Genomic DNA, 7,642 nt, shown 5'->3' with positions numbered 1-7,642 from the left:
CTGATTTGTAACTTTTAATGTTGAAGCTAGTACAAAGTTGCAATGTATACTATCTTCATTTAAAAACGAGACACGACAATAACAATCCTATTTTACGATATATCGTATGTATACATTCTAGGAACTAAATAGTTATGTGTTGGCGGTGTTAACTCTGTTTGTTCATTGTTATTTTTTTAATGTAGACAGCAATGATATTGTCTAAAATGAACAAAAAGGCTCGAAATTCGACATTGTTCTATAAATGTTTAGAGTGGAACGTATGTCACATTTCGATTCAAAACTACGAACCGCTTTGGGAAAAGGTTGGGAAAACTGTACAAACAGCCATAATGTTTTCCAAATTTGACGTACAAAATCTGACACTCAAACTTGAATTTGTATAACCTATGGCGAAGCCATGTAACAAGTTTCAGTTTGAATACGGTTGAAGTCATGTAGCAAGTTTCAGTTTGAATACGGTTGAAGCCATGTAGCAAGTTTCAGTTTTAATACGGTAAACCGTGTGCAAAGAAAAAAAAACGTCCGGAAAAGTTTTATGACACACTGACCTAATTAACGGACTAACTGACAGCCAGGGAGTAAAGTTATCATACAAGGAGGGACAGGCTGGAGACAACAAAAACAGAGCAGCGACGACAGTGTGATATTTTGGCAAATGGTAACCGTTAAAATGCCGTCTCCTGTCAAGTTTCTCTAGGGTTTTTTTTCTGACTGTTCACGTGAGTATTTAGTCCCCCCTGGTACCGGTAAAGGGGATTATATACTTAAGAATATGGCACTTTCTCCCCTATTTTTGGCGACACTGATATTAAAGGACACTTGAAACGTTCGGTTTTTATTTTTAAATACAGTGTATATGATATAACCTAACATACAGATGTACAAAACAGCTTCTCAGTTTTCTTCTTTTTTCTTCAAATGACTGTAGAGTACACTTTTTCACCAAGGGCCTAGTGGTGCAGTCCGGGAATTAATTATCCTGCTTGTGGCGATGTCAACGATGAAAGCTGTCAAAACAACTTGATTGGGGAGAGAGCCAAAATTGTTGACGCTATTCTGGTTCCACGTTCTCAGTATGATCATCGATGGCGTCATTACCGAAGTTGCAATCAAACTCACTGTATATATGTTTTGGTTAATTCTGCTTAAACCATGGTGCTAGTGGGCGTGTGATTTACTACTATTTAAGCATTTACATAAATAGTTAGAATAAAACCCTAAGGTATATTCACAAAGAGGCCGTAATTTACCTTTTACGTGGGACCATTTGCCAAGTATGAGAGTGTCCTCGCTGCTCTGGTTTTGCATTTGATGTTATATTCTGTTTATATATTAGATGTTACCAACTTTATTTTTGCGATGTACACATTATTTGTTACATATTCCTTTGATAGTCTTCCCGTACTCCACGCTTCAAACCATGCACCATAGCGGAAAGTCTGTAACGCTAGCTATGCAAATCGCTGAATACTTGTCTTTTGGTCCAAACTGCCTAATGTGCTTGCGGTCAACAGCTTTGATGTGTAATTCTCCGTAGACTGGTTGACGATGGGAGTCTTGGAATGAACAGCGAAGCTTTGTTGAACAAAAACCAATACCTCTATGCAGGTGCTCTGCTGGATACTCTATTCCACTCTAATACTTAATACATAACCTCGAACAATATGTGCCAGTGATTACCAGCAATGTCTAACATGAATGGGTTCATTTATCTATTCTTGTTCTCTTTCTTTTTTTACTCTATCCATTTTATGATCCATGCCATTGGTACCGTTCTTGCAGTTATATTGTGTACATATTTTGGAGCAGACTTAGGATTGTCATATGCCCTTACACAGTTGGTAGAGCGTCGCCTCGGTAGCAGTAGATCCAGGGTCAGTCCTGGGACCAGTCACACCTAATAAGGTGCAGCTTGTTGGCTTGGCGTTCAGCAGGAAGGGGATAGTGCAACTACTGGTTGACCCGTATCAGTATAATGGCTCGGGCAGGGCAGCTTACTTGCCTTCGTTAAGGCGTCTCAGTGAAGCAGCGCTAGATAAAAAAGCGGTGGAAATCTGTCCTGCAACAAGGAGGCAAATTACATGCATTCTAAGGATTCTTTCGTCGTCATATGACTGAAACATACGACGTTAAACCCCAAACACTCACTCACTCACTAACTCATGTGCCCTTAACAGGATAATCGCCAGTCCAGTATCACTCAAATGTCATTCAAGGTTGTACGCTTTGTTAAACCTGTGGGGCGGTATTTTAGTATACACTTCACAATAACTAATGTAGACTCACCAAACTAACTTGGAATCGTCAAACTTTAAAGCCGTGTGGTTTAATAGCAAACCCCAAAAAGGTGATGTACTCCTTAGTATACCCTGTATTCCGCTAAACAGCAACAAAGTTATGTACGACCGCTTCGAACTCATAATTTATTTATTGATTTATTTATTTGATTGGAGTTTTACGCCGTACTAAAAATATTTTCACTCATATGACGGCGGCCAGATTTATGGTGGCTAGAAACCGGGCAGCGCTCGGGGGAAACCAACGACCATCCGCAGGTTTCTGACAGACTTTCCACGTACGACCGAAGAGGAAGCCAGCATGAGTTGGACTTGAACTCACAGCGACCGCATTGCTCATTATTGAAAATGTCCTTAAATATAATATGAATTAAATAGCTGTGAGTGAGATAAACGAAGACTTGACAGAGAATATTTCTCGCTACCTAGGAGATATTTTACTAAGATGTATAATTAAAGATGCACAGCATAGAGTGTAAAACCAGAGTGATAGTGTAGTCATGCGTAACCGGTGAAATACGGCCTCTTCGCAGTTTGTAACCTCCACACCATTGTCTACAAGACTTACCATATACTCTTCTAGATCCTATTATAGTTAGTAACACTGTAGGAATTTGTAATTGCGCTGTGATTACAACTGATATCAATCGATCAGTGACAACAGTGAATCCGTTGAAATATCTTATATCTAATATCGCACTTTAACGCTGCATTCGAGAACTTGATCCGTAAGTTACAACCTAGGATTCGAACCAGACATTTCTATACCAGCCGTCAACCAATATAGACGTTCCAGGTTAATAATCGCAAGGTCATTTCCCACAATGACTTTTAACACAAACCATCAAAGTGCATCAAGTATTAAATTTGGATGGAATCATCCAAAGTAAATCTATGCGTCGAGACAGACATTTGTATGCCAGCCGTCAACCATGATGGACGCTTCAGATCCAAACGTAAAGGCCGATTCCCAAAACCACGTTTAACACACACCAATTTGAAATTCTTCTTTTTTTATATATAAATTTCTTTATATTTTGTCAAGCATAATATTTATTAAATATATAAATTTAAGTATATTAATATTAAATGTGTATAGATGATATACGGTATTCTTCCATTGAAAGCTCAATTCGGCCAAAATACGTGGTGACCACATTGTCAGTAAGAGTGGAAGTACTACGTGCTAGGTTTCTTGTGCAGTCCTGTCAGAATATCGTGTGTTTTACTCTACAGAACTGCCTATACGGATGGTATATCCTGTGGCTGTGGCACACTGATCCTGTGGGGGTATGGTGGAGTTGTCGGTGCCATATAACATAATGTAATATCACCTTTGTGAAAAGCACACGAAGTTAGGCCAAACAAGAAAAGTCTCTGTTGCGCAATTTGACGATGCAACAAAATGACCATGATTCGGTTTAAAGAGATGGTCGCTTATGGTCAAAGTACAGGGCTCAAACCTATCGCAGTCTTAAGACACCATCTACTGCTACATCTAATCGCGATACTGTTTTAGGCAGTCCGCAAGCTCGGCCTACTCGCTGTATACAATTGCTAGTTGCTGTGATGCATAAATCCTTTAGAAAGGGGAACGGTTTAAAAGTGATACCCTGACCTGGTATCTGTCTTTCAAGAGACACCAGGCTAATACAATGAGGGTAGACAATCTGACACGGGCTCTCTCTGATGCCGCTGCTTCACCCTCTGACGTAACAGAATCTCAGCAGCGACGGCGACTTGAGCGTATAACGATGTTAAAAAAAGCGCAACCATTAGCTCCGTGAGATGTATTACAGTAATAAATGACAATATAATGTTATTACCCTGATCTCTTTCCTTATTTCTTCATTTATTTATTTTTTGTTGATTGGTGTTTTACGCCGTACTCAAGAATATTTCACTTACATGACGGCGGCTAAAATTATGGTGGGAAGAAACCGGGCAGAGCCCTGGAGAGACCCACGGCAATCTGCCGGTTTCTTTACATGTAATTAAAAGATTCCCACGTTTGTAACTCACTGATTTACTAATCTGTTGCTGAAATATGTGTGTAATATGGCGTGATGTCTCAAACAATATTTGTCAGCATATCGCACAATTACAAAGAGGAAGGCGAGAGGGGTGGGGGAAGGCACCAGTTTATCAGTTTAGCTTCGTAATGAATGTCTATTAAAGAAATTATCATATTATCACGGTATAATTCGTTAGACAAAACTTCTTTCAAATACCAACATTAGACGGAAAAGTATATTATTCTATGCATTTAACAGAATATAGTACGCTGATGGTTAGCAAAAGATATTTTGGCCTATTTCATCGGCTACGTCTGTTACATAACTATTTCCACCGCATACCGAGTAGGCATGTGCATCATTTCGCAAACGATCTGTAATTGTCAGCAGCATGTCAAGCGGCCTGAGCGACAAGGAGACGATTTCCCATCTAGCTACAAGGGGGGGGGGGGGGAGGCGGGGGGTGGATGGCTTTGTGAAAACTTACCAGTTGTCTTGAGTCTTGAATCTGTGAAGGTTTGCTTACTTCTTATCGACTTTAGTCTCGGAAAAAGTCTCGGAAAAGCCACAGCGTTTTTAAATCGTCTCCAGATGAGATTCTTCTTTGTGAACTTTCACGCTCTAGACGAGTCTTCACGCACCCGTCTCCTGTATTTATACCTACATGACACTCAGACGATTGGTCAGAATGTGAACTTTTGTCTTATGTTGGCCATGATTATCGGTCTACAGTGTCCAATAACGTTGCATGTTCTATCGCACGAACATGCGGATATTCAGGGCGTGTCTGGAATGCTGTGTGGAGAGATACAGATTCAGTTCTATCTCTAAAATCAACTGATCGCACACCCTATATGATGGCCATGGTATGACGTATAATGATTGAGAAAATAATAAGACTATAAGCATACAGACGCAAAACCAGAGCTGTGTCGACAGTGTGATAATATGGCAAATGGTCACATGGGTATGTAACCGGTGAAATACAGCCTCGTCAGTTTACTTCGGTTCTGCTAAGTCTTAATTTAGAAGTTTCACCATCAGTCTTGTGTCTGCATGTACAAAAAGTAGGGAATTTGGGAAGAGTATTGTTTTTTATTTATTTATTTCATTGGCGTTTTACGTCGTACTCAAGATTTTTTCACTTATACGACGGCGGCCAGCATTATGCTGGGAGGAAACCTACGGCCATCCGCAGGTTGCTGTCAGACGTTCTAACGTACGACCGGAGAGGAAATCAGCATGAGCTGGACTTGAACTCACTTCGATCGCATATTGTTTCATTTTACTTGAATTACAAAGCAAATCTGGCGTCACTTGTATGTGGATACTTATGAGTGTGCATAAGGACCCTTTTTCCCGTTTGTAAAGTATTTTGGGGGCCTCCGTAGCTCAGTCGGTTAGCGCGCTAGCGCAGCGTAATGACCCAGGAGCCTCTCACCAATGCGGTCGCTGTGAGTTCAAGTCCAGCTCATGCTGGCTTCCTCTCCGGCCGTAAGTGGGAAGGTCTGCCAGCAACCTGCGGATGGCCGTGGGTTTCCCCCGGGCTGTGCCCGGTTTCCACTCACCATAATGCTGGCCGCCGTCATATAAGTGAAATATTCTTGAGTACGGCGTAAAACACCAATCAAATAAATCAAATAAAGTATTTTGGACCAAAGGTGGGTCGTCTAATGTTCATTCTTACTTTTGCGGAAACGATTTGTGGGCAAACTGGTTGTGTAGTTTTCCCAGGAATATGTACTAGTGGCTTTTCTATGTTTTAAGCGTGTACATGAACAGTTAGAATGACGCCTTAACTATGGTAAATGACAAGAGGCAGTATTGGGCCGGTTTCACGTGACTATTTATCATCTGTCACGTCTAATAAGATCACATTTTCTTTACCTAATTCTGCCCGACCCATTGCACAAAACAATTCTGCTCCAGTCATTAGCAAATCTTAGCAATTAGATATAATTAACGATATACATCGTATGGAGTAAATCCAGAGCAGCGACGACATTGTGATGACTGGCAAATGGTCACACGTAACCGGTGAAATGCGGCCTTCTGTCCGTTTACCTCAGTTACTGTTTTATTCTAACTATTCGTGCAAATGCATAAAGAGTAGCATTTTACACGCCCTCGATATCACAATGGCTTAAACACTGTTAGGTGAAAAAAATGTAGTCATGTTAATTGCAAATTCTTTCACTGGCCCAGAATTACTCAAAACGCTGTATTGTCATCACATTCAACGTACAAGAAACAATGCAAAGGAATCAGGTTTAGGGGATGCTCAGTCCACCAGCAGAATCCTGGTTTATGCAGGAATACAATATAATAACGTACAACACAGAGACGTTTAATTGCTTTGTTTTGCTAACATTTATAGTCAGTGAAACATAACAGCAGAAGCTGTACATAGGGATATTTTCGAAGTTCATATTCGTGCAAGGAAAATGAAGATAGAACACTTTTTCTAATTCATAATGTTAAAATCCATAAGCTAGATTTCGAAGACAACGCATTGCCTTGGGTGACGTTATAATTATTTTAAAAACCAATGTCATGTTGGATATAGGGCGGAGTTCAACGTGTTTTGACGAAAGGCGACACCAGTTACCCAAACCGCAATCGACTTTACTGTAAACCCTGTTAGTAACACTGCCATATTCGAAATTGTTTACACGTTTTAGTATAATGTAACTGTAATAAATGAATCTTATTTTATCTCTTGTATATGACCTCACGGCGGTATGTATTTAGAGATGAATATTAGGAATTAAGGCCATGTACTGCATGCGCAGCGACAATTGTGTAGGCGGTATCACTGCGTGGAGTTTGTTCTAACTGCTTGTTGGTTCAGCGACGACCTGTGTCCGGCATGCAACTTGCTTTTGAATAATTATGACGTCACCCGAGGCGATGGGTTCTTGGTGTCGAAACTAAGCGTATGGAGTTTAACACTATGAAGTAGAAAAAGTATTCTAATTGCATTTTCTTTGTAACAGTATGGACGTTCAACTCGTTAACATGTAGAGCTTAGGTTGTTACGTGACACTGACTAAAGGCAATTTTTGTATCGAATAAAACTTATATTACAGATGCTGAAAATAGGCGACTGGCAAAAAGAAATAGACTAAATTTTGCCTGTATAGTTGAACCTATCATCGAAAGTGCGTGCCCACCATTTACTACTGCAGCATTTCTTCAACTATACCAAGGGATGTTTTTTTAAATGTAGCAGCATGTATTCATGTAATCTCATGGAGCCTTGCTGGTTCAGATGCTAAAGCGCCAGCTTATTCATTTCTGTTTTTATTATTAAAAAGGCACACAAAT

This window comes from Liolophura sinensis, chromosome 12, assembly GCF_032854445.1.
Source record: "Liolophura sinensis isolate JHLJ2023 chromosome 12, CUHK_Ljap_v2, whole genome shotgun sequence".
Lineage (NCBI taxonomy): Eukaryota > Metazoa > Mollusca > Polyplacophora > Chitonida > Chitonidae > Liolophura > Liolophura sinensis.
This window is presented reverse-complemented; position numbering follows the sequence as displayed.